The 23,669-nt window shown below is 52.8% G+C and overlaps 1 protein-coding gene across 2 annotated transcripts in view; it reads right to left on the bottom strand.

Annotated features, from left to right (window-relative positions):
- The window catches only part of IMPDH1 (inosine monophosphate dehydrogenase 1), a 65,497-nt gene extending 44,154 nt beyond the window's left edge, over positions 1 to 21,343 (bottom strand). The window contains exon 1 of one of the 2 annotated variants that reach the window (XM_081023011.1): positions 21,240 to 21,343. The gene's annotated coding sequence lies outside the window, so the exon portion shown is untranslated. The remainder of the gene's footprint in view (positions 1 to 21,239) is intronic. The other variant, XM_081023012.1, reaches the window with a different exon arrangement.
- Between the last annotated feature and the right edge of the window lie 2,326 nt (positions 21,344 to 23,669).

Here is a 23,669-nt window from a genome sequence, read left to right as displayed (position 1 = left end):
CGCGCTCTCTGCGCCGCCGCCGCTGCCGCGCAGCGGAGCCACCAAGCGGCGCCCAAGAGGAGGAGGAGGAGGGCGGAGCGCGGGTCGCGGACAGCCCGGGAGGGCGGCTCCTCCCTCCGGCGAAGGAGGGAGGGAAGGAGAAGGAGAAGGAAGGAGGGCGGGGAGGGAGGAAAAGAAGGGAGGAAAAGGAAAGAGGAAGGGAGGGAGGAAGGAAAAGGAAGGAGAGAAAGAGGAAAAGGAAGAAGGATGGATGGAAAAGGAAGGAAGGAAGGAAGGAAGGAGAAAGGAAAAGGAAGGAGGAAGGGAGGGAGGAAAGAAGGAAGGAAGGAGGAGATGGAAGGAGGATGGGAAGGAAAGAAAAGGGGGGAGGAAAAAGAAGGGAGGAGAAGGAAGAAGTAAGGAGGATGGGGAGGGAGGAAAAGTAAAGAAGGAGGAGGGAGGGGGGAGAAGGAATGAAGATGGAAAGGAAGGAAGGAAAAGGAAGGAGAGAAAGGAAAAGGAGAAGGATGGAAGGAAAAGGAAGGAAGGAAGGAAGCAGAAGGAGGAAGGAAGGAAGGAAGGAAGGAAGGAGAAAGGAAAAGGAAGGAAGAAGGCAGGGGGTTCCTGCTTCCTGGTGCCCAAGGAGGCCTCAGAAGGAACCCCCATCCATCCTCCGGCCACAATTGTGCTCCCCCTCCCCCAAAGAGGAAGCGCAGGTTTGGGGTCAGGCAGGCGCCGCTCTTTGGGCAAAAGCAGACAGGCTGACAAGCAAAGGAAAGCTCTTTGGCATCCAAATGTGGGGAACCAGCAAAGGACTTAAGGGTCTGAGAACCCAGGTCGGAACGTCGGAGCGATGCTGGTTTTAACTGGGGTCAATGGGCAGGCAGCTCCCCAGTGAATCCTAGGATTGGGGAGCTGGAAGGGACCATGAGGATCATCTAGTCCAGGGATCAGCAGACTTTTTCAGCAGGGGGCCGGTCCACTGTCCCTCAGACCTTGTGGGGGGCCAGACTATATTTTTTGGGGGGGAAAGAGAGAACGAATTCCTATACCCCACAAATAACCCAGAGATGCATTTTAAATATAAGGACACATTCTACTCATGTAAAAACACGCTGATTCCTGGACCATCCGTGGGCCGGATTGAGAAGGCGATTGGGCTGGATCCGGCCCCGGGCCTTAGGTTGCCTACCCCTGATCTAGTCCAAGGCAGGAGTCTTTTGTCCAACGTGGGACTCAAACCCAGGAGCCATCTTACAGAATCCTAGGATAGGGTTACCAGATGTCCCCGGTTTCTGGGGACAGTTCCCAGATTCACCAATCTGTCCCCGGACAAAATCTGTCCCCGGAATGTCCCCGGATTTATGCCTGGGGACTTCCGGTGGGCAACATGGTGGGCGCCATGGCAGTGAGTAGCACTGGAGGTCCCGGCCACATCAAAGTTCCAGCCAGCCAATCCACTGGCTGGTGTTGGGGCTATTTAAATCGAGGCGCAAGCCAGAGAGCTTCGTTTTGGCTCACTTCCTTGATCAACACTCACCCCGAACTTGCGCAGAGCCGCCCGCAGCAGAAGAGCCTGTGGCGCTCCAACAGGCTCTGAGCCACTCGGCTGCCTTGTTATGTACTGAAGTTCTCACCCTGGGCCAGCAGGGGGATACTGTAGATAGTTTTCACTCAGGTCCACATATGCAAATAAGGGATCGAAAGTGACGTTCAGTGATTGGATAGTTACAGAAAATGGTTACTGTTGCGTTCTAGTGGAGCTCTATATAAGCAGGCTGGCTGAACCCTTCAGTTCAGTTCTGTTCTGGCCTGTGAATAAACAAGAGCTGTTTGAAGAATCGCTGTGCCGTCTGATATGTTCACCCACAACTTAACATGCCTTGTGTGTGTGTTTTAATGCGTGTTTTCCCAAGACCAGCGAGCGCCTCTGTTCAATCTCTCTCCACACACAACCCACCACCTTTTTTTTTTTATTTGCATTTGTCTGTTTGTAGATGGGCTTCTCCGCCTGCCTTGTGTTGAGGTGTGCGCTCCACAACTTTGGGGATTCCCCCCCCCCCAAAAAAAAATAGGTCAAGAACTTTGGGCAACCCTTTTCTAAAACAATAAAGCATGGAATTCAGGAAAAAAAGGAAAGAGAAAAAGAAAGTGTCCCCGGATTCCTTGAAAAAAATCTGGTAACCATATCCTAGGACTCAGCCTTGCGTATTTTAATCTTTGGAATGTTTTAAATAGTTGGGGTTTTATATTTTTTTTAAAAAAACCCTTCTGCTGATAATTTTATTGCTTTATTCATTTGGAAAAGCGCTTTGAGGTTGTTGGGCCATTTTAAAAACAAGTGGGATGTAAATCTTAAGGATCAAATAAATCAATAATCAAGTTTAGAAATGCTTTTTAAATTTAAAAAAACACACATACTGTCGTTAGGCAGTGCTACAATTTGCATTTTGGGGCAATTGATCACTCCTCCCCGCTTTGTGGACAGCTTGATGAAGTGAGCTGTATCTTCAGCCGTGATAAAAGGGTTTCGGGTGCTGGAAATACTCTTTGTTGTTTTGCTGCAACGGATTTGCATGGCTGCCCCGCCCCCCGCCCAATCTGATAATAGGGTTGACCTTCATTCCCCAGAAGCCATGACAACTGCCGGGAGAGTCTCTTTAATATTATTGAGAAGCAACATGGTAATGGTAAAGGGACCCCTGACCATTAGGTTCAGTCGTGGCCGACTCTGGGGTTGCGGTGCTCATCTCGCTTTATTGGCCAAGGGAGTCGGTGTACAGCTTCCGGGTCATGTGGCCTGCATGACTAAGCCGCTTCTGGCGAACCAGAGCAGCGCACGGAAACGCCGTTTACCTTCCCACCAGAGCGGTAGCTATTTATCTACTTGCACTTTGACGTGCTTTTGAACTGCTAGGTGGGCAGGAGCTGGGACTGAGCAACGGGAGCTCACCCCGTCTCAGGGATTCGAACCGCCAACTTTCCGATCGGCAAGCCCTAGGCTCTGTGGTTTAACCCACAGCGCCACCCGCGTCCCAAGCGACATGGTAGCCATCACCTAATATCAGGTGGAGGCCAGTGCAAACTTGTTCTCTCCTGCTGTGGAGGGTAGGACTCGAACCCATGGCTTCAAGTTACAAGAAAGGAGATTCCCACTAAATCCAGGATTGGACTGGGTGACCCTTGGGTGTCCCTTCCAACTCTACAATTTCATGGTTCTTGTGATTATTATTATGCTTTCCTGCGCTCAAGTCATGCGCTTGTGGAGAGGCCAGGATCTCCGTGCAGTTAATTGGCCTAATTGACCACGAGGTGCTGAATTATTCCAGACTGGCTTCCTCTGCAGCTAAATTCCTTCCTCACATGATTTCAGAACTTGCCGCCATTCAAGAATCCCTGTAATTTCATTTACAGACGTCAGAATAGCCCCGGGCTGGATCCTGCCAGTGGCCCCTCTTGTGCAACAGCCTGTTCTCAAAGTTGCCAAGCAGATGCCCATTCTGGGAGACCCACAAGCAGGATCCGGCCGCCCTTTGAAAGGGCCATGGCTCAGGGAGAGGACACCTGCCCCGCATGCAGAAGGTCCCCAGCTGCAACTCCCAGCGGCAGGGGATCTCCAGGCAGGGCTGGGGAAAATTCCCTGCTTGGAAAATTCACTGCCAGTCAGAGTAGGCTCTACTGAGCTGGATGGATCAATTTATTACTCATCCCATAAAATTATACACCTCTCGTCTTTAAGGTGGAGCCGGGGGGGGAGGCGGGGACTTGAGCGGCTTCCGAAAACGATAATAAAAGTATTCGTAAGAAAAGTTAACAGCAATTATTTTAAAACTTTCAAAAGTGGAACTAATAATAGGCTAAAAGTAGATTAAACCATGAACGCGGGTGGTGCTGTGGTCTAAACCACAGAGCCCAGGACTTGCCGATCAGAAGGTCGGCGGTTCAAATCCCCGCGACGGGGTGAGCTCCCGTTGCTCAGTCCCAGCTCCTGCCAACCTAGCAGTTCAAAAGCACAAAATGCAAGTAGATAGGTACTGCTCCAGCGGGAAGGTAAACGGCGTTTCCGTGCGCTGCTCTGGTCCGCCAGAAGCGGCTTAGTCATGCTGGCCACAGGACCCGGAAGCTGTATGCTGGCTCCCTCGGCTGATAAAGCGAGATGAGCACCGCAACCCCAGAGTCGGCCACGACTGGACCTAATGGTCAGGGGTCCCTTTACCTTTACCTTTAGATTAAACCACACATCGAGTTTCTAAACATCTAGGCGGGCTTGTCTAAACAAGAGTGCTTTCAGCAGGTGCCCAAAGGCGAACGATGCTTGGTCTCAATAGGCGAGGAGTTCCAAAGGGGAGGCGACTGAGTTCTTACAAATGCGGACGGGAGATTATGGGTCACCTGTAGCAATGCCAGTTCCACCGATTCTAGCAGCCGCGTGGGCACATCTGGGGTAGCAAATTGGCAGCCCATCTGAGCAGCCCAGGTGTTCTGTGCTGGCAAGGCCTCGCCCTGTCAGCACTTTTGCTGCAGCATCCTGCACTCACTGCAGCCAAACATGATGGTCAAGGAAATCAGCCTGAGTCTGATTGCAAAGCAAGGAGCAGAGAAAACCACAGGGGACAGAGAAAAACCTTGGGACTCGGATCTCGAACCCGTGACTCACGCCAGCTCTTCCCCTGACTCCTTTCCATCCGTATGAAAATATCAGAGGAAGTGAAATCAATCCGGCGAGCAAATTCTGCCCGTGTGGTTTGCATTTAATTTCCATTTCAAACTCTTGCAAACCACGATGGTTCTTTTTGGGAGAAGCTTCCTGGGCTGCCCTGACCTTCCCCTACCAAACTGCTATCACACTTTTTTCCAGCCAGGAAAAGCTGGTCAGGTCCAAAGCACAAGGTTTTTCTTGGCTTGCAAACAGGAGTTTCATTTATGTCCCCCGAGGAGAGTCCCGAGTTCGAGGGAGAAGTCGAGGCAGGCAGATTGCGTGCCTGGTCCTCAGGCCAGCCGCTCCTGGGCTCAGCACCCCTTGTCAAAGGGGCTTGATCCTGCAAGGGGAGGCGCTGCTTCTTAATGCAGCCACAACTTTCAGTGTGTACACCCTGGCTGCGTGTACTCCGCAGTGACACCAATGCACTCTGTGCATCCTCAGAGGCCGTTCTCTTTCTTTCCTTCTTGGGGTGAGCCCTGGCACTGAAAGCCGCTTTTGGAGTGGAACTGATGCTCAAAGGGGAAGCCCTAGAGACACCTGAGGGGTCTCTTGGCCAGGAATGTGAGATTTGGCCTCCCTGCCTAAGGCTGATGTGCTCTGCCGTCCCCCCAAGAGCAAAGGCACCAGAAGTCCATTTGCCAGTTCAGCAGAACCGCGTCCAACTACATTTTGGGGTTCATGGGTCACTGTGGCCAAAAGGAGGCAGCAGAATCGATACAGAGGGAGAGTGATTTGGGCTCCTTCTGCTCCAGGGCCTTGCCTCGACTTCTGTCTTGAACGCCTGGCTCTGCTGGGGGGAAATTACCGTATTTTTCACCCCATAGGACGCACTTTTCCCCCTCCAAAAATGAAGGGGAAATGTGTGTGCGTCCTATGGGGCGAATGCAGGCTTCGCACACCTCTCCGCAAGCAGTGGGAGCCCAGCGCTGGGCTCCCGCTGCTTGCGGAGAGTTGCCTGCATGCTGAAGCCTGCGCACACTGAGCTCAGCGCGTCTAGGCTTCACGGACCTCTCCGCAAGCAGCGGGAGCCAGCACTGGGCTCCCACGGCTTGCAGAGAGCTGCCTGTTTGGGGGCTGGGGTCGGGGGAAGCTCGGGCTTCCCCCGCCCCAGCCCCGCGCCTGGGGGGGAATAATTTTTCCCCCTTTATTTCCCCCCCAAAAAACTAGGTGTGCCTTATGGGGCGGTGCGTCCTATAGGGCGAAAAATACGGTATTATTATTATTATTATTATTATTATTATTATTATTTATACTCTCATCTGGCTGGGTTTCCCTAGCCACTCTGGGTGGCTTCCAGCAAAACATTAAAAACAAAATAAAACTTCAAACATTAAAAACTTCCCTAAACAGGGCTGCCTTCAGATGTCTTCTAAAAGTCATGATTCTAGATTCAGGTAGGTAGCCATGTTGGTCTGACGCAGTCGAAATAAATAAAAAAATTGTCCAGTAGCACCTTAGAGACCAACTAAGTTTGTTCTGGGTACAGTGGTACCTTGGGTTACATACACTTCAGGTTACATACGCTTCAGGTTACAGACTCCGCTAACCCAGAAATAGTGCTTCAGGTTAAGAACTTTGCTTCAGGATGAGAACAGAAACCGTGCTCCAGTGGTGCGGCGGTAGCGGGAGGCCCCATTAGCTAAAGTGATGCCTCAGGTTAAGAACAGTTTCAGGTTAAGAACAGACCTCCGGAACGAATGAAGTACTTAACCCGAGGTACCACTGTATAAGCTTTTGTGTGCACGTATCCGAAGAAGTGTGCATGCACACGAAAGCTTATACCCAGAACAAACTCAGTTGGTCTCTAAGGTGCTACTGGACATTTTTTTTATTTATTTCTAGTCAGATAGTTGTTAATTTCTTTGACATCTGGTGAGAGGGTGTTCCACAGGGCGGGTGCCACCACCGAGAAGACCCTTTGCCTGGTTCCCTGTAGCTTCACTTCTCACAGGGAGGGAACCGCCAGAAGGCCCTCGGAGCTGGACCTCAGTGTCCGGGCTGAACGATGGGGGTGGAGATGCTCCTTCAGGGATACTGTTTGCAAGCCAAGAAAAATCTTTCTGCCATCATAGAATCATGAAATACCCCAAGGGTCACCTAGTCCACACCCTGCAATGCAGGAATCTCAGCTACAGGATCCAACCTCTGCTTAGAAACCTCCAAGGAAGGAGCGTCCACCACCTTCGAAGGGAGTCCATTCTACTGTCAAACAGCTCTCGCCAGCAGAAAGTTTTTCCTCAGGGTTCGTTCCTCATTTGGATCTGTTGGTTTGGATCCTCCCCCGTGCAGCATCCGAAAACCAGCTTGCTCCATCTTCCGTGGGGCAGCCCCACAAATATTTGAAGAAGGCCGTCATATCACTTATCAGACGCCTCTTTTCCAAGCTAAACATACTCAGCTCCTTTAACCATTCCTCATCAGGCTTGGTTTCCAGACCCTGGATCCTCTTGGTCGCCCTCCTCTGCACATCTTCCAGCTTGTCAACATCCTTCTTAAATTGTGGCGCCCAGCATGTGCATAGGGGATGCAGGTGCCACTGTGGTCTAAACCACTGAGCATCTTGGGCTTGCAGAACAGAAGGTTGGTGGTTCAAATCCATGTAACGGGGTGAGCTCCCGTTGCCCTGTCCGTTGCCACTGCTGTGGCAGGAAGGTAAAATGCGCCCTGGTTTCCGTCACGGTGTCCCGTTGCACCAGAAGCAGTTTAGTCCTGCTGGTCACATGACCCGGAAAAGCTGTCTGTGGACAAACACCGACTCCCTCGGCCTGAATGCAAGATGAGCGCCACAACCCCATAGTCGCCTTTGGCCTGACTTAACCATCCACGGGTCCTTTGCCTTTTTACCTATAAAGGTAAATGGTAAAGGGACCCCTGACCATTAGGTCCAGTCGTGACCGACTCTGGGGTTGCGGTGCTCATCTCGCTTTACTGGCCGAGGGAGCCGGCGTACAGCTTCCGGGTCATGTGGCCAGCAGGACGAAGCCGCTTTTGGTGAACCAGAGCAGCGCATGGAAACGCCGCTTACCTTCCTGCTGGAGCGGTACCTATTTATCTACTTGCACTTTGACGTGCTTTTGAACTGCTAGGTTGGCAGGAGCAGGGACCGAGCAACAGGAGCTCATCCCGTCGCAGGGATTCGAACCGCCGACCTTCCAATCGGCAAGTCCTCGGCTCTGTGGTTTAACCCACAGCTCCATCTGTGTCCCCTTTTTTACCTATAGCCGGGATTTATTTTAGGGGGGCAGGCTTTATTGTAGGGGCATAACCGAGTTACCTGCGATGCAATTGGTCAATTAGTTAAGTACTTTTTTTTTTAATTTACCGTACTTGATGGGGGGCAACTGCCCTCCTGCGTTCCCCTCCCTACAAGCATAGTGCCCAGACCTGGAGTCTTTGTGAAGTCTGACCAGGGCAGAATGGAGGGTACCCTGTCTTTCCTGGAAGGATTGCATCTGGGAGGACGATTCGGATGGCTGTCCCTCTGCAGACACTGGGTTAAAAACAGCAGCGCATGCCCCTCCGGCCTGTTTGCTCAGGGTCTCCTGCAATGTTGATTAACAGCTTCCTCCTTCCAATGTCTCCCCTCCTTATTGCTGCAGCCATATCAATGGGCAACCTCTAAATTGTACCTCATTTTCAGGACAGTTCCTGCTCCAAAGAGAGGGCTTTCATCGTGGGGTTTCTCTCATTTTTGTCCTTAGCAAAAAAATAAAAACATAGCAGGTTTGTAGCCAGCAGACATGAACCTTCTGACAGTGCCTGCCTGTTATCCATAGGCAGGGAGTTCCAAAGGGTAAACACGAAAGGTTTGCACTCTTACAAATGCGGAGTGGGGTTTTGTGTGGCCCCTGTAACAAGGCCAGTTCTACAGGTGGTCCAGCGGGCGCTGGTGGGCTAAACTGGTCCCGAGTTGTTAAGGACTTCCTATACCAGGAGTAAGTAACGCCTTGAAGCTGGCCCGGTAGAAGCTCTGCAGCCTCTGCAGTGGGCAGCTGGCACCTGAAGACTTGAAGAGGCAAGAAGCTGCCCTTGGCTGCTGTGCCCCAGGAATGCCAACCATGCCAGGGACCCCACCCCAAAGTCCGTAGCAGGACAAACGAAAGAGGATGCCTCTGCTGCCCTCCAGTGGCCAGACGGGGAACCTCAGGCCCACTTGCACTGAGTTCCACCAGCCGGTTTCCCCAGTGCAATTGCAATTGATTGCCCAGTCGCTGGAGAGGGGAATAATAATAATAATAATTTATTATTTGTACCCTGACCATTTGGCTGGGTTTCCCCACCCACTCTGGGTGGCTTCCAACAAAGTATTAAAATGCAGTAGTCTGTTAAACATTAAAAGCTTCCCTAAACAGGGCTGCCTTCAGATGTCTTCTAAATGTCAGATAGTTGTTAATTTCTTTGACATCTGATGGGAGGGCGTTCCACAGGGCGGGTGCCACCACCGAGAAGGCCCTCTGCCTGGTTCCCTGTAACTTGGCTTCTTGCAGGGAGGAAACCGCCAGAAGGCCCTCAGCGCTGGACCTCAATGTCCGGGCAGAACGATGGAGGTGGAGACACTCCTCCAGGTATACAGTGGGAAGGGACCCAAGGATCATCTGGCCTTGGCCAGGGAGGGTGGGGTATAAATTATTATTATTATTATTATTATTATTATTATTAGTCCAACGCACTGCAGTGCAGGGATCTTTTGCCCGAAGTGGGGCTCGAACCCGTGTCCCTGAGATTAAGAGTTGTCTCTGCAGGGCTGCTGCTTCAGAAGGGGATGCTGGAGGCTTTTAAGCAGAGGTTGGGTAGCCATCTGCCAGGAATGCTTTGGTTGTGATCTCGGTATTGCCGGGGGTTGGACTAGATGACCCTCAGGGGTCCCATCCAACTCTACAATTTTATGGTTCTTTACCGGCCTGACTTGGCTGGCAGCCTGAAATAAGCAGGGCATGGAAAGGTGGAGAAATGTTCCCTGTTTGGTTTCCACAGAACAAGCTGCGGTTTTTTCTGGGCTAAAAAGTTCCTTTAAAGGGGGAAAGTGGGATGGGGGAAGAGTTTGCAAAGCTTCGCTGGCCATTTTTAATGGTTTCCTCATTTATATCCTCCAGCTTTGCTCTGGGCGCCTCCCTTTATTGAAGCTCTTGCTGGTGACTCCATTGTGACCCACACTTTAAGCGTGCAGAGTGGCGGGGGGCTGCCCCCCCCAATGGTAAATCTTTTCTAAAGTTTCCTTTTAATGAGGTTCATCCCGACTTTTAAACTAGAGACTTGTATTCATGGCTGCCAGTTCCCTCCTCCCAGGGCGCTGCCTTGCTGCTACTTCCCTTATGTCTATTATCGTGCTGTGAGGTGGTTTTAATTCCTTATTCTTAGCTGCCTTCAAACACTTGTAAAAGACGGGATTGGGTAGATCCTGGAATGAATGAATGAATGAATGAATGAATGAATGAATGACTCAAGCCAGGGTTGAATTTTTGCTTCTTTTGATTTGGAATTTACAGTGAAGCTGTGTGTCCATCACCCCCCCCCCAGCTTGCACCCCAACAAAAAGACTACATTGAGAATTTCTCTCAGAGGAGTTCACCATCACCCCGTTGTGTCTCTGTGTGCATCCCCAACCTGGACGTGGCTTCTTCAGATAACTGGGCTGTGCCTCTCCATGGGGAGTGATCGGCAAAATGAGCCAGTTTCACCCGCTCCAGGGAAACAGCAGAATCGTCTGCGTCAAGCGCAGCCTGGGTGGGACAGGCCGGGGAGGCCAGCCCAGAATGGTGAATCACGCAGAGACAGAGCAGGCAGCCTCCTCTGAGGACCCTGGGATCACAGGAGCCTTTTGTTGAATCCGTTCTCCTCTGGCAAGATGCTTGCTGGGCAGGGATCCCTGCTCCAGGGGGGCAGCACTTTGCCTGCAGAAACACATCCTTTCCATTTGCAGAGATGCTGCCTGTCTTTGAGTCTTTGGCAGGAAGAACAACAAAGCCGTCCCTCTTGGGACAGCGCAATTTATTGCAGCATCAACTTTCCTGGACTCTCATCTCTCCCCTTCGTCAAATGTATCATGGGAGTCAGGATCCAGCTTCACCAGAAGACGCACACGGCGTCTTCTGAATGAGGCCTCTGCCTGAGGTTCTTTCCTTTGTTCTCTGGGTAGGGCTGTCCTCACACCTCATTGCAGCGAGTGTGGGATGCTGCAACCCGATTGCTGACAGCAGCGAGGTCTCGTCAGTCTGTAACACCTGCGCTCAGAGATCTGAGCCCCTGGGACCAGTTTGCCTACGAGATCGCCTCACCCCGCATGTGGCCACTTCACCTCGTCAATCTTCAAGAATTATGGTAACCGAATCCCCGTCCTCTTGCCAGGCGGGTCTTGAAGGGTCCAGGAGAGCCAAGGGGAAAGGCAGCCAGCCTCTCAGGCCCTGGGTGCAGCCATGCAGGCGGCAGAATCTGGTTGGGGGCCACTTCCCATTAGGCGCCACTTCCCATTAGGCGCAACTCCCTGGCTGCAATTTTTAGGAAGGAGGAAAGAGGGTGAGCCCACCTGGCCAGGTCACACCTTCTGGCTGGGACATAGGAGAAGAGCTTGCTGCTTGACCAGCCCATCCAGTCATCACAGTGGCCAAATACCTCCAGGGATCAAGATAGACTGCCCCTGGCCCTGCAGGTTCCATAAGAACACAAGAAAAACCCTGCCGGATCAGGCCCATCTAGTCCAGCATTCTGTTCCCACAGTGGCAAGCCAGGTGCCCATTATGGGAAGCCCAGAAGCAGGATTTGAGCACAAGAGTAACTCACACACCCCTGTCGTTTCCAGCAACTGGCATTCAGAAACATTGCTTCCTCCTGCTGGGGAAGCCCAGCCCAGCCGCGATGGCCAGGATCTTTCCTCCCAAAGTACCTATGAGGTGTCGTTCAGGGTCGACCTGTGCAGGGCACAAACCACGTGCACAGTTAACCTGTGGAACTCCCTCCCACCGGAGGCAGGGACTGCCACCAACTTGGGTGGCTTCAAAGGAGGGTTGTACAAATTCAGGGAGGAGGAGAGAGGCTATTGATGGCTCCTAGACATGTTGGCTCAGCTCTCCTTCCGCAGTCGGACTGAGCAGTGCTTCTGAATGCCAGAGATGGCAGGAGGGGAGAGTCTTGCTCCCGGTGGAGTAGAGGATCAGGTTTAAGGTGCTGGTTTTAACCTTTAAAGCCCTATACGGCCAAGACCCTCGTACCCACAGGACCCCCTCTCCTGGTATGTCCCACGGAGGACCTTACAGTCTTCAAGCAAAAACATCTTGGAGATCCTGGGCCACAGGGAGGTTAGGCTGGCCTCAACCAGAGCCAGGGCTTTTTCGGCCATGGCCCCAATCTGGTGGAACGCTCTGTCCCAAGAGACTAGGGCCCTGCGGGACTTGACATCTTTCCACAGGGCCTGCAAGACAGAGCTGTTCTGCCTGGCCTTTGGCCAGGGCACAGCTTTACCCCCTCCTTGGTAATCCTCACAGAACTCCAGCCCAATGGTTGCCATTGATTTGATATGAACTGATTTTATAACGAATTGATTTTAGAATGCTGTATTACTTTACTGCTGTTAGCCGCCCTGAGCCTGGCTTCGGCTGGGGAGGGTGGGATATAAATAAAATATTATTATTATTATTATTATTATTATTATTATTATTATTATCAAATCTTGCATACAGGTTTCCCAGGGTGCTGGACTAGATGAGAGCCCTTTGGCCTGATCCGCTTCTCCAGCCCTCCTCTCACACTGCAGGAGCAGAAAGAGAGTTTCCCTGTTCCGGCTCCCCTGCCAGCCTGCGCCCGCGGCTGAGGCTTGTGTACAGCTGCAGGCAGGCAGCTCCCCAGTGCCCAGAGCAGCCTGGCCCAGTTAATTATGCCCCAGGAGAGGCAAGCAGGAAAACAGCCCCATGGCAGCTAGCCTTGTTTTCGTGCCGGAGAAGGAAGCCTCTCTTACGGCAGCAGAGGCGGGTGAGCCTGCCAGCCAGCTAGCCGGCCCTCGTTCCCAGATATGCGCTTGAGAAGAGGCTACTGGGTCACCTAGGGGCCAACCAGATGCCCATGGTGGAAAACCCGCAAGCAGGATCTGAGCACAAGAGCCACACTCTCCCCTCTGGCGGTTTCCAACAGCTGGTGTTCAGAAGCACCGCTGCCTCTGACCTTAGAGGTCAGAGCAGAGCCATTCTGGCCAAGAGCCACTGACATCCCTCTCCTCTGCGAATGGGCCTAATCCTGTTTTATAGCCATCCCAATTGGGGATCATTGCTGCCTCCTGGGGGAGTCCATCTATGTGCCCATTACCATAAGGCCTCCTCTCTCAGATGCTTCATTGATTTCGTTTGCCAAATACTGTATTTTTCGCTCCATAAGACGCATTTTTTTCTTCCTAAAAAGTAAGGGGAAATGTCTGTGCATCTTATAGAGCGAATACGTGGTCCCTGGAGCCGAATTGCCCGGGGCAAAAAGCAGATCATGCTCTCTTTTTTGAAAGAGGGAAGTGGGTGTTGAAACAAAGCCGATGATCATTTGCTGATTGGGGAGAGAGATAAGGGACACTTGAGATAAAGAAGGCTGCCTGGGAGGGGGGGGAGGGAAAGACAGCAAACTTGCAAAGAGGGGAAACAGGAAGACTAAACCAATAAGGAGAGAAATTAGAAGAAAAGGAGGAGCAAAAAACTGCTCTAGCTAAGGAAAAGACACTAAGGGAGGGAAGGGAGTGTTGAAAGGAAACAGCTGATTGGTGGGATCGGGAGAGAGATAAGGGAGGCTAGCGGAGGCTGCCTGGGAGGGGGGAGGTAAAAGCCCATGGATCCTCAGGATTTCTGCATTGGGTCACCCCGAATTCACCATCAGATCACATAGCATGTCCACGGCTTCAGCATGCACCCAAAAAATCACGCACCTGCTGTTGCGTGGGGCTGCAATGGCACAAAAACATGGTGACAAAGCATGGATCCAAATGGATCCTCAGGATTTTTGCATTGGGTCACCCCAAATTCACCATCAGATCCCATGTCTTTGTCCACAGCATGAACCACGAAAATCATACATCCACTGTTCCGTTCAGAATATTTTTTCCCCTTGTTTTCCCCCTCTAAAAACTAGGTGTGTCTTATGGAGTGAAAAATACGGTATTTGCCAAATGTGTGTGCAATGGACACAATGTTATTTAACACTAGGTGGCGTTTGGGATTATTGCTTTTGACTGACAACTGACAGGCAGTGAGCGGCATTTGATGGCATTTGACAGTTCCTGAGCCCACCCACCTTACCCGAAAGCCGGACCAAATCTAGTCCAAACCGTTCAAATTCTGAGACGGGTATCAGATGCAAAATTGAGAAATGTGAAATGTGGGCAAATCTTCAAGGTGCTTCTGTTCTACCTGGAAACTTTTGCAGCACAGCTCACAGAATTGCAGAGCTGTAGAGTTGGGATGGACCTTCAGGGGTCATCTAGTCCAACCCCCTGCAATGCAGGGGCAGCAGCTAAGCTCTTGGTGACCTATTACTATGGAGGCAACCTGGCTGGTCATCCCACTAGTTCCCTCCTTTGACCTGATCTCCGTGTGGCAGGCTGGATAACTCCCTGTGGGGCCCCAAGTCCTGACGGGACACCACTTTGGGGGGTAAACTGCTTGGGATCTGAAGGGATTGGAAGCTGTCTGGTCCAAATTGGAAGAAGGGAGGCAAGATGCTCCCTGATCTCCAAGGACCACCCTATTCTTTTTTTATTACTATTAGCAAAAAACATAAACAAACAAACAAACAAACAGAAAAAGGGAAATGGAAAAAGAAAAAGAAATCTTACAATAAATGTTCTTGGACTGATTTAGATCTTATCTTATATATAGTGAAATTATTTAGAAATCTAAGATTTATATACTAATGTAGTTATACAATAAGGTAAAGGTAAAGGGACCCCTGACCATTAGGTCCAGTCGTGACCAACTCTAGGGTTGCGGCACTCATCTCGCTTTATTGGCCAAGGGAGCCGGCGTACAGCTTCTGGGTCATGTGGCCAGCATGACTAAGCCGCTTCTGGCGAACCAGAGCAGCGCACGGAAATGCCGTTTACCTTCCTGCCGGAGCGATACCTATTTATCTACTTGCACTTTGACGTGCTTTGGAACTGCTAGGTTGGCAGGAGCAGGGACTGAGCAACCGGAGCTCAGCCCGTTGCAGGGATTCGAACCGCTGACCTTCTGATCAGCAAGCCCTAGGCTCAGTGGTTTAGACCACAGTGCCATCCGCATCCCAGTTATACAATACAATATCTTTAAAAAAGAGACATTTGTTCACAAGATCAAGGGAGTGAATCGGACGTTGCCATGTCCTTCTGAAGCAAGACTAAAAGCCTTGACTGTCGTGTCCTGGAATAACCGGGATTGGTGATCACTTTCCCAAGTCAGCCCAAGACAGGCAGTCTATGGGCAGGAAACGGAAGCCCTCCAAGCAGCGGAGATGGCAGGGGGCATGGGAAGAGGGAGGTGCCCCACCTTTGCCCAGGGGGAGCAGCAGCTGGGTCCGCCCCGGATATGCCTCTTCCCTGCTGTCTCTGCTCAGCCCATCGCAGCCAGGCCACAATTAGCAGCATTTGCTGCCTCAGAGATTAAGGTCTCCAACGTCACTCCTCTATCCTGCGGCAGAAATAGCCAGGAGCAGCTTTGCGGGGCAAGGGTGCGCCAGAAAAAGGTAGGCAGCGTTTCCGGAGGGGTCCGCAGAAGCCAATGCCCTGCCCTGGTTCTCTTAACGTGTGCGGAAAGCACAGCCAGAAGAAGCATGAGTTTGTGTGCATTGGCAAGTCCATGTGCGCCTCACAGTCTTCCACTGGGCAGTAGATATTCTCTTTCTGCCTCCCCACTTACGCAGCTATAAGATCCTGTTGATCTACCCAGAAACAGGCCTTGTTAGCATTCCAGTGTCTGACATCGAGGAACTGGACCTCACCGATTTACGCAGCTCCAAATAAATTCTGGGCTTTTCACAAAGTTACTGAAGTGAGCTGTGCATTCGACACCTTAAGTGCCAAGAAAGGGACAAGGAAATGCTTGCTTAGAATGGTTCTGGGGCGGGGCATGTCGCCAGACCTCATGGAGAATAGATAACATAATCCTTGCAGGCGCTGGTGGACTCCATCCCCTGGTCGCCCTCCTGGTTTTCCATTGTCAAAGGCAGGAGGGTCTGCTAGGTCTCTTTTCCCTCCAAAAAACCCCCCAGTTCAGTCCTGCAAAGAACTTGAGGAAGAGCTGTTTGCCGCTGGCTGCTATCTGAGGATTGCTGTGTATACTGAAGGCTATCTCAGGATTGAACCACCCTGTGATCTTTAGATGAAAATAATAATAAAATAATAATAATAATAATAATAGGTATGCAGAAGGTCGCAGGTTCAGTTCTCCATGGCAGGGCTAGGAGCAGACCCCCCCCCCCTGCCTGAAGCCCTGGAGCGCTTGCTGTGTTGCTACACTGGGGCCCAATCCACTTGTCTGCCCTCGATGGGTCAAGCCAAGGCCAGCCCAGATGAGCTGCTTTCCGCCTCAGCTACCTTTCGACAGACAATAGCTGAGGACCTCAGAGCGCTGTAGACGGCCAGAGTCGATTCTCCTGCTCCCATCCTGCTGTCCTCTGTGCTTTGTGGGGCTCAGGAACCCTGCAAAGCAGGTTTGAGCAGGCAGGGCAGGTGGAAGAGAGGCCCCCTCTTTCAAGGGGGGAGAGGGTCTCTGGCTGGCTCCTCGCCATGACGCCCACACTCTGCCTCCGCAGTGAAGAGGCACCAATGCTCCTGAATAACAGCTGCTGGAAATGGCAGGATAGTGCTTTTCTGCTCAGGTTCCAATTGCAGGTTTCCCAGTAGAGACATCTGGCTGGCTACTGCGAGAACTGTGTTGAGCCACCGGCTGGATCCGGCAGCCAGGCTCTTCTCATGGCCCTACTCTCTGCAGCAGTGGCGGTACGGGGACAGGCTGGGTCTCGCGCATCCCTTTCGGGTCCTCCTGAGCTCTGGAAAGCCCCTGGGCACCCATCATTCAGGCAGCTCAGCTGGACCTGACCCAAGGGGGCTCCTTGCCTTCCAAGAGTTTATGGCGTAGGTTTTCAGCCCCTCTGATTTGGCACACGAGTGCCGCCAGCAAAACCCATCCAGACCCGGGTGAAATGGCCCTGGGCCAACGCCGGCCCCCTCCCCACCGCCAGCAGATGCTACGCAGATCAGATGAGCACCTGCCAAATTCATATTAAGCCTTTAAAAGTCATTACGTAAGAGCTCAGACACTTTAGGCCAGAGGCAGATAACTAGCCCCCGAGCAGCCGTCCGAAAAGAGCTCCCACCCCGGGGTCACCCAGGGTCTCTGCTGAGCAGATGGAGACTTGCGGAAAAATTAAATCATAATCGTCACCCACCCAGCTTAGGCAGCCTTTAGATTCGCCATGGAGCCTCAGCTCCAGAGCCTCAGCCCCCAGCCCCTTTGGGGTCACTCCCAGTTCCTGGCTGAGGAGCTTGGGCACCCAGCCTTCTGTGGGGATCCTCACCCCTGGAAAGGGGCTCAGATTCTTCCTGCAGCCCAGGCCTCTACACCTTCTCCCTTTGGTGCCCCCACACTATCTATGCCAGCGCTCTCTTAAGCCATGGCCTAGGACCCTCGTACCTACGGGACCGCCTCTCCCGGTATGCCCCACAGAGGACCTTAAGGTCCATGAATAGCAACACCCTAGTGGTCCCGGGCCCTCAGGAAGTCAGATTAGCCTCAACCAGAGCCAGGGCCTTTTCAGTGATGGCTCCAGCCTGGTGGAACGATCGCTGCAGGATCTGATCTCTTTCCGCAGGGCCTGTAAGACACAATTGTTCTACCTGGCCTTTGGCTTGGAATCAATTGATTCCCTCCCCCTCTTTCTTTTTTCCTTTCTCCTCCTGTGATGAGGCTGCATTTTAATGTTTTAATGTCGTATTTTAATCTTGTTTTTTAGTTGTATTCATTCAACTTGTTTTTATTATTGCTTGTTAGCCACGCTGAGCCCAGCCTTGGCTGGGGAGGGCGGGGTATAAATAAATTATTATTATTATTATTATTATTATTATTATTATTATTATTAGCCTCCTGGTGGACCAGCTGGTCTTTCAGTAAACGGTTTGGATCAGTGATTTGCTCTTTGGCATCATCCCATCTGGGGACCAGTTTACCTGTGAGGTCACCTTACCCCTCAAATGCCCTCTTGACCTCTTCAGGACAAGGCCTCTCTCCTGTCAGCAACCTGTTTTTTTTAATGTTTGAACCCTATTATAGTTTAATTGCATCTATAGTGGTACCTCGGATTAAGAACAGTCCTGTTTACGAACGATTCGGTTTACGAACTCCACAAAACCGGATGTAGTGTCCCAGTCTGAGAACTTTACCTCGGTCTACAAACGGAATCTGAGCGGTCGAAGGGCACCGACAGGAAGAGGCCTCATTAGGCAAAACGCGCCTCGATTTAAGAACGGTTTTGGTTTAAGAACGGACTTCCAAAATGGATTGAGTTCATAAACCGAGATACCACTGTATTTCAAATTATGACTTTAGTCTTCCCCATTTGATCTGTGTTGTTTTGATTAATAATAATAATAATAATAACTATTATTATTATTATTATTATTATTATTATTATTATTATTATTTAAACCCCACCCTCCCTGGCCAGAGTTGGGCTCAGAGCGGCTAACACCAATAAAATCACAGTAAAAACATAATGGGGGGGGACCAATTTAAAATACAGGTTAAAATGCAATTTAAAATGCAGCCTCATTTTAAAGTAGCCGATAGATCAAGACCATAAGTGGAGGGAAACATAAGGGTCAGACTGAGTCCAGACCAAAGGCCAGACGGAACAGCTCCGTCTTGCAGGCCCTGCGGAAAGATGTCAAGTCCCGCAGGGCCCTAGTCTCCTGTGACAGAGCGTTCCACCACGTCAGGGCCACTACTGAAAAGGCCCTGGCACTAGCTGAGACCAATCTAACCGCCTTGTGACTTGGGACCTCCAAAATGTTGTCATTTATGGACATTAAGGTCCTCCGCGGGGCAGACCAGGAGAGGCGGTCCTGTAGGTATGTGGGTCCTAGGCCACATTTGTGCAGGCTGCCTTCGTTCCTGGTCTGGGGAAAACACAGGATATCGATAAACAATATTTTTATTACTATTGCCCAGATGCGCTCACAGGGACCAGCACATACTCCACGCCACATGCAGAGCTTTCCCTTCCATGATGATTCCTGTTTCAGCAGGACACACACACACACACACACACACACACCCCTGTGTAGCTGCTGTGGGCAGCTCACCTTCCATTGGGAATAACAGTGGCCTACCTCGCAGCGCTAGGGATGCGAGAGCCTAGGACTTGCCGACCAGAAGGTCGGTGGCTCAAATCCCCACGACAGGGTGAGCTCCCATTGCTCGGTCCCTGCTCCTGCCAACCTAGCAGTTTGAAAGCATGTCAAAGTGCAAGTAGATTTATAGGTACTGCTCCAGCAGGAAGGTAAACGGCGTTTCCGTGTGTTGCTTTGGTTCTCCAGAAGCGGCTTAGTCCTGCTGGCCACATGACCTGGAAGTGTACGCTGGCTCCCTCGGCCAATAAAGCGAGATGAGCGCCGCAACCCCAGAGTTGGCCACGACTGGACCTAATGGTCAGGGGTCCCTTTACCTTTACCTTTACCTCGCAGGGCTAGCTCTGTGTGCTTGTGCCAGTCCACAAGAAGGGCTCTGCTGGGTCAGGCCACAGGTCAGCTGCTTGCCAGGTCATTCCATTTTGCACAATGAAGACTTCCCCCTGCAGTTGCGTCCCAGGTGAATCAGGGGACAAGAAATGGGGCAGCCTTCGAAGACCGGCCCGTCTGGAGCCTACAGGGCTGGCTGTGCAAGCGAGAAGCAGGGACCAGGGGCCATCACAAGGATACTGGGCAGGGGCCCTGAAGGTCAGTGGTCCCTTTCCTTTGCACTGAGATGGACCTGGGTTCAATGCCTAATAGTGCTGCTGTCTCCAGGCAGGGCTGGTTATGGCCCCCTGCCTGAAATTCTAGACAGCTGCTGTCGACAGCGAGTGGAGAGGAGCCTTTCTCAACTTTGGGTCCCCAGATGTTCTGGCACCCCTGACCACAGGCCATGCTGGGGTGATGGGATTTGTAGTCCTGCAACATCTAGGGACCATGAGAGGCTGATGCCAAAAATACTGAGCTGGGTGGGCTGAGCTCTGCCTCTGTGCAAGGCAGGGGGTGTCTCAGGATCCTGCCCAGGTTCTGGGTGCCCCCAGGTCACCTCTTGACTTGGCTTGGTGGTGGAGGGGGGATGTTGCAAATGTCTTCAAGGCCTCCTGGAGGTCTTGGGACCTCCAGGAGGATTCCAGGAACATTTTGGGAGGCAGTGGCAGATTCCAGGTCTGCAGCAGCATCTACTCTGTTTCTTTTTGAACCAAAGACACTGAAAGCTCTCTAAGGCCAGGGATTTGTTTTGAGGGTCAGGACCGAAGGGAGCTCCCACTTGGGGTTGGGCCTGGAGAAGGGAAGGTATAGAGGTGAGACCACAGGATGGAGCAAACTTGTTTTCTTCTGCTCCAGAGGGAAGGATCTGAACCAGTGGATTCAAAGGACAGGAAATGAGATTCTGACTCAACATATGGAACAGACTTTCCAATGCTAAGAGCTGTTTGGCAGTGGAACGGTCTCCCTCGGGAGGCTGTGGGCTCTCCTTCCTTGGAGGTTTTTAAGGAGGTTGGGTGGCCATCTGTCATGGATGATCTAGTTGAGACTCCTGCATTGCAGGGGGTTGGACTAGATGACCTAAGGGGGTCCCTTTCAACACACACCACCAAACTTTATTCATTTCAGCTGGCTGACGTAGGGAGGCAGAAGAGCCAGCTTGTTGCTACTGTTGTTGTTATTGTTGATGTTATTAATTCAGTTCCTTACAATCCCTTCCCCAGGATGTCCCAGGATGGCTAAACTCAAAATTACAGTATGAACGTCAATTAAAACCAATGTGCAGCCCCTAAAAATATACCCCCTGTGGCACAGTCAATTGGTTTTGAGCCACTGGAAGTCAGAAACCCTTGCTGATCTACTTTGGGTCACCCAGAGGTCCACCAGTCGATCCCCGCCTAACCTCTGCCACTCAAGGGCTGTGGGGCCAGTCAGGAACCTCCGAGGAGCAGAGGAGCCCCAGGCTGGGAGCGTCTCTTCTGGCACGGCAAGCGCAGCGACGGGGGTGGTGGTGGCTGGTGCTCTCCAAGGGCGACCCGGGGCCAGTCGCACCCACTCAGCACCCAGCCCACCTCGCGGGGTAAAGCCGGGCTGAGCGCGCGTGTGGACGCGCACCTGGCGCCCAGGTGCAGAATAAGCAAGTGCGCAGCACGTCTGAGTTCCGCCTGCCAAACTAAAACGATCCTTTTGCCAAGAACCGAAGTTCAGAAGCACCGCGATTGGCTCCGGAGTTAGTCAACCCGAGTTAGTGGGGAGCGACCCTTTGGAAACCAGCCGTGGGGAAGGAGAGACTAGCTCTCACCCCGACCCCCACCCCGGGGCTTCCCCGAATCCGGCGCCGCTCACCTCTCGGGCTCGTAACCGGCCTGCAGGAGACGAGCGTTGTACCTCTGCGCCGCCGTCTCGTGTCCCGCGTAGATGGGGGCGCAGCCGTTGGCCGGCCCGCCGGGGCGCCGCGTCCTCTGGCCGGGGGCCGCGGGCTCGCGCAGCGGCCCCACGATGCGGCTGTAGTCGTAGTGGGGCGCCCCCGACGCCTCCTCGCCCGCCTCGACGCCGCACAGCGCCGCCTGCCCGTCCATGGCGAGCAGCCTCGACGGGGCGCACGGCGCGCTGCGGCGCTCCGGACACTGTCCGAGCCGCGTCCCCGGAGCGGATGGCCCTCGACGGCGCGCTTGCGGGCGGCTCTCCTCGGCAAGGCGCTCCCGGCTCCTGCGCGCCCGTCCTCTGCCGCCGGCGCTGCCCTGCCCGCGCTGCCTCCACCCCCGCCGGGCAGAAGCGGCCGAGGCTCCGTGCCAACAGCCGTGCCCGGAGGCGCGCGCGCCGAGGAGCGGAGGACGCCCTCCCGTGGACACAGGCGCTCTCCGGGGGGCCTCGAGGGACGCCCCTGGGGAGCCCTTCCGAGGCAGGGCACCCTGGAGACCCCGCCTCGCCCCGCTCAGCCAGATCCCTCCAAACCCCGCACCCCCGCACCCTCTCCTGTTCCTCTGGCAAAGCGGAGGTGCCTCTGCACATGGGCAGAGGGCGATTTCTCTCCCGGCGAGTTTAGGGTCAGCCAGGGGGCAGGGAAGGTTTTTAAGCAGAGCTTGGATGACCATCTGCAGTAGATCTTTAGCTGAGATTCCTGCATTGCAGGGGAGCTGGACTAGATGACCCCTGGGGTGCCCTTCCAACTCTATAATTCTATGCATGTACATGCCCATTTTTCTCTTTAGAAATTGGGTGGTGGTCTGGACAGGCAGAGCAGCTGCTTTCCTTGGCTGGGGACCCCAGCCTGGAATTGGGGGGGGGGGCAGGGAAGGTGCTTGGGTGGGCAATGTACCAGCACGGTTTTTGGGTTTTGCTGTGATGCTGCCATCACCCATCTTCCTTCAAACAAGCACACACACACACACACACACACACACACACTGCTTCTAGGGTGGCTGGTATTGATATTTGATGAATTATTGTATTTTAATATTTTGCTGGAAGCCGCCCAGAGTGGCTGGGGAAACCCTGCCAGACGGGTGGGGTATAAATGGTTGTTGTTGTTGTACCAATTGCCACATGCAGATTTGTGCACAAATGCCCCGAGATGGTCGCACCTAAACACATACCTAAACAGGACACCACAAAGTTAACTACGGAGAGGGAACCTCTGAGCATACCCTGAGTGGTTTTCACTCACCTCGCAGCTCACCCTGCCCCTGGGTTAAGGGGGAAGGGGCTTCCCGGTCCTGATCCCACGCTGCAGCACTGGGTTTCCTTTGGCCTGCGCCAGAAATCCAAAGGCCACCGATGGAGCCCAGTCCCCAGCTGGCAAAGAGGGAGGAAGGGAGGGCAGCTCTGTGGCAGTGCCTCTGCCCGCCCCACCCCTCTAACATTCTCGGCCAGGTCATGATGAACCACAACGAAGGGGCCTTTCAGGACACCGGGCTCACAGTGACCCACGCCAAGAAGTCCAGCCATTGCACGCTGCGTGGGAAAGGGCCCTCGCGTCCAACAACGAGCATCACCAATCCCCAGTCGCAAGAAGGGAACCCCAAGGGTCATCCAGTCCAGCCCCCAGAAATGCAGGAATCTCAGCTAAAGCATCCATGACAGGTGGCCATCCAACCTCTGCTTTAAAACCTCCAAGGAAGGAGAGTCCACAGCCTCTTGTGGGAGTCTGTTCCACTGGCAAACAGCTCTTGCTGTCAGAAAGTTCTTCCTGATGTTTAATCGGAATATGCTTCCTTGTAACTTGAAGCCACGGGTTTGAGTCCTAACCCTCCGGAGCAGGAGGAAAACAAGCTTGTTCCATCCTCTGTGGGATAGCCCTCTAGATGACCCTCTACAAGTCGATATTCTAGATCCCCTGCATTCTAGATCCATGGCTCTGCCAGCTTCCTCTCCACACTCCTGGACCCTCAGCATGTGGTGCAGGCCCAGGCAGACAGCCCCTTCTAGTGCCCATGAAAGCACCCAGGGAGGGAGGCACAACCACAGCCAAGTCCAAGGAGCATCCGAGTGCACCTCTCCTGACCTTCCTCCTTCCACGTGGACCATCCCAGGAGTCACTGAGTGCTAATATTTGCTTTCCCTGCTTGGCCTGCAGCCGGCTGGGCTCCCCAGCTGTGACCTGTCATGCGCCGGCAAAGAGACAGAAAGCTTGCCAAGGCAATCCCTCTGTCCAGGCAATGGCTTTGGCTGACTGGAGAAGCACCAGGATGAGCCAGCGCCAGATCTGGCTTGGGAGAGCGGCTGGTGGTTGGTGGGCAGAAAGGCTCAAGCTAAGATCTTGTGAAGGGTGGTATA

The sequence above is a fragment of the Podarcis pityusensis genome, assembly GCF_964106645.2.
Source record: "Podarcis pityusensis genome assembly, chromosome: 10".
Taxonomy (NCBI): Eukaryota; Metazoa; Chordata; class Lepidosauria; order Squamata; family Lacertidae; genus Podarcis; species Podarcis pityusensis.
Note: the sequence above shows the minus strand (reverse complement) of the source record. Positions and strands in the feature narration are given on the sequence as shown.